Consider the following 4299-nt stretch of genomic DNA (forward strand, 5'->3'; position numbering starts at 1 on the left):
GTGGATCCGATAAATATAGAAACTGTTGAAAAGTGGGAAACCCCGAAAACTCCGAAACACATACGCCAGTTTTTAGGACTAGCTGGTTACTACAGAAGGTTCATCCAAGACTTTTCCAGAATAGCAAAACCCTTGACTGCATTAACGTATAAAGGGAAGAAATTTGAATGGAAGGATGAACAAGAGAAAGTGTTTCAGTTATTGAAGAAAAAGCTAACTACGGCACCTATATTGTCATTGCCTGAAGGCAATGATGATTTTGTGATTTATTGTGACGCATCTAAACAAGGTCTCGGTTGTGTATTAATGCAACGAACGAAGGTGATTACTTATGCGTCTAGACAATTGAAGATTCACGAACAAAATTATACGATGCATGATTTGGAATTAGGCGCGGTTGTTTTTGCATTAAAGACTTGGAGGCACTACTTATATGGGGTCAAAAGTATTATATATACCGACCACAAAAGTCTTCAGCACATATTTAATCAGAAACAACTGAATATGAGGCAGCGTAGGTGGATTGAATTGTTGAATGATTACGACTTTGAGATTCGTTACCACCCGGGAAAGGCAAATGTGGTTATCGACGCCTTGAGCAGGAAGGACAGAGAACCCATTCGAGTAAAATCTATGAATATAATGATTCACAATAATCTTACTACTCAAATAAAGGAGGCGCAATAAGGAGTTTTAAAAGAGGGAAATTTAAAGGATGAAATACCTAAAGGATCGGAGAAGCATCTTAATATTCGGGAAGACAGAACCCGGTATAGGGCTGAAAGGATTTGGGTGCCAAAATTTGGAGATATGAGAGAAATGGTACTTAGAGAAGCTCATAAAACCAGATACTCAATACATCCTGGAACGGGGAAGATGTACAAGGATCTCAAGAAACATTTTTGGTGGCCGGGTATGAAAGCCGATGTTGCTAAATACGTAGGAGAATGTTTGACGTGTTCTAAGGTTAAAGCTGAGCATTAGAAACCATCAGGTCTACTTCAACAACCCGAAATCCCGGAATGGAAATGGGAAAACATTACCATGGATTTCATCACCAAATTGCCAAGGACTGCAAGTGGTTTTGATACTATTTGGGTAATAGTTGATCGTCTCACCAAATCAGCACACTTCCTGCCAATAAGAGAAGATGACAAGATGGAGAAGTTAGCACGACTTGTAACAACCCGACTTCATAAACTCAAAACGCGTACCAAATTTTTTTTTTTGTATGTCAGTGCATCTGGACGGCGTCCAGCTCAGAAAGGTGGGACGGCGTCCAGAGTTTTGGGATGGCGTCCAGCTCAAACAACTGGGACGGCGTCCAAGCAATTGGGATGGCGTCCCAATGGCCTTCCAGCCACTGATCACGGGTCCAACTCACACGAGCGGAAAACCCGCTTCCCGACACTTTCAAACGGAAACCTTTTTACCACAAGTCAAAATAAGTGAAACTAAGAGATTTTCATCATCAAATCAAGTTTTGCATCAACGGGTCCACATCGCCCATTTTACAAGTTTCGTTCTAAAGTAAAAGTTTCGACCAAATATAAGTTTAAGTTCCAAACGACACTAGAGCATGGTGTTTGGGGTTAAACTACTCAATCTCGGTCGAACTCCAAAAGCTAACACCCAAAAGCATCCCCTAACAAAACAAGCGGGAGATCACTAATCCAATTGAACGCTCTTACCCTTGTCAATGCCCGAGCCTATAAAAAAAGTAAACAACGAGAGGGTAAGCAAAGCTTAGTGAATGCAATAATTATACGAATACATATATAATTATACCTACTTGCATACACTTACACAATCGCAAACATGCTAGCAAACAACATTAGCTTATCGTCGCAATAACAAGCTATAATTCACCAATACCCCTAAGCTAGCATAACATCCACATGTAAATGTAACTCGAATAATATAATATGCTTACAACACAAATAACCATGGTTAACCAATAGTACAAGGGAACGGCGCTCGCGAAAACGCCATCGGTGTTCACAACATCCGTTAGGGCACTTAACACCTCGCACCACTAACCCCTAGGGTGGCACCTTAACACCTTGGCACATCACCCCGAGTGGCATCTTAACACCTCGATGCATCACTCATTATTTTACGGAGTGATGTCTTAACACCTCGACACTACACTCCTAGGTGGCATCTTAACACCTCGATGCTACACCCGAGTGGCATCTTAACACCTCGATGCTACACTCTTCACGTGAAACGTGGTGTCTTAACACCTCGACACTACACCTTTCACGCTACAACAAATAGATACATTATATACATACGCATATAATTATTCCACTCACTTCAAAGTCTTCGTGTGAGATAACCGAACTTGCAATGTCAATGTAACGTACCTATTACATTTTAGCACATAATCAATTCACAACTCAAGTCGGTCAAGTAACTCACTCAACAATCTAGAGTCTTTTGACCCTAAGTGCAATCCCGACCCATTTTGCACCTTTAACCCTAATAATGGTTAACTTCACCAAAAACCCTAACTTTAGCCAATTAAGGTATTAACACACTTTTAACCACAAAGTTAACTCGTTTTCATACATGCAAGACAACCTAGGTCATCAAAGACCCATTTGACCCATTTCTAGGTCAACACACCCATTTGGGTCACCCACAACCCAAATCACACCCACTAACATTAACTATAAGTGTATTAGTATTTACTTAGGTCTTTAAGACCCATTTACACCATTTACCCTTTCAAAACCCTAGGTTAGTCACCATTTGGGTCTTCATGACCCAAACTTACCCAAAACCCCAAATTACTCACAAATGGGTTTTATGTGCAATACTAACCCAAACCCTAACCCTTAAACACATTAAACTAAGGTAATCAAGTTTAGGGCTTACCACAACAATCAAAACGAAGCTAACGAGGAGATGAACAACTTTAATGCTCGAGCTAAAACCCGAAACAAGCTTCTTCTTCTCCGATTTGAGCTTTCTCACACTTGAATCACACTCTCTCACTAGGATTTAAGTGGATGAAGTTTGGTGGTTAGGAATGGAGTAATGAGGCTCAACCAAACTGATCTAGGGCCTTTAATTCGTCCACCAAGTGAAATTACCAATTTACCCATCTAAGATATTTAAAAGCAAAAAGACATGCCTGCCAGCCATTCTGGACGGCGTCCCAAAATGTTGGACGGCGTCCAGGTCTTCGATCTGGGATGGCGTCCCAAATGTTTGGACGGCGTCCAAACCCAAAAAGAAAACAGGATCTTACAACTCTCCCCCACTGGAACCGGATTGCGACCTCGCAATCCAAGCCGCATGACACGAGGGAAGATAAACTAACACGAACTCTTCGGGCTCCCAAGTGAACTCGGAACTTTTACTTCGCCACCATTGAACCTTGAAAGTTCTCACCTCTTTATTCCTCAACATTTTCACCTTCTCGTCAAGGATAGCAATCGGTTCCTCGACATATTCTAACTTGTTGTTTAGCTCGATCTCGTCTAAAGGCATCCATGAGGAATCATCCGCAAGACACTTACGGAGGTGGGAAACATGAAATGTATTATGGATCCCCGCAAGTTCTTCGGGTAATTCCAAACGATAAGCAACTTCGCCAACACGAGCTAAAACTTTGAATGGCCCAATAAACCGAGGAGCTAACTTTCCCCGTTTTCGAAATCGAATAATACCCTTCCATGGCGAAACCTTAAGCATCACCATATCGCCTTCTTGAAATTCGATCGTTCGTCTACGTTTATCGGCATACGACTTTTGCCTATCTTGAGCCTTCTTCAAATGTTCCCGAATCAAATCGATCTTGCTATTTGTCTCTAAAACCAAATCGGTACTCCCGATCTCTCTTTGACCCACTTCTCCCCAACAAACGGGAGTTCGACACCTACGCCCATAAAGCATTTCGTAAGGTGGCATCCCGATACTAGTATGATAACTATTATTGTAATAGAATTCTACCAAAGGCAAATGCTCATCCCAACTACCACCAAAGTCAATGATGCACGCCCGTAACATATCTTCCAAAGTTTGATTCGTACGCTCGGTTTGACCGTCCGTTTGAGGATGATACGCCGTGCTCAACTTCAATTGCGTGCCCATATCTTCATGAAACTTTTCCCAAAACCGAGATGTAAAACGGGTATCTCGATCCAAAATAATAGATATAGGAACCCCATGTCGCGAGACCACTTCCTTGATAAACAACTTAGCCAAAGTCTCCGACGATATCGCTTCTTTAATGGGAAGAAACAAAGCGCTTTTTGTCAATCGGTCAACTATAACCCAAATCGAATC

The sequence above is a fragment of the Rutidosis leptorrhynchoides genome, chromosome 1 (assembly GCF_046630445.1).
Source record: "Rutidosis leptorrhynchoides isolate AG116_Rl617_1_P2 chromosome 1, CSIRO_AGI_Rlap_v1, whole genome shotgun sequence".
NCBI classification, from domain to species: domain Eukaryota; kingdom Viridiplantae; phylum Streptophyta; class Magnoliopsida; order Asterales; family Asteraceae; genus Rutidosis; species Rutidosis leptorrhynchoides.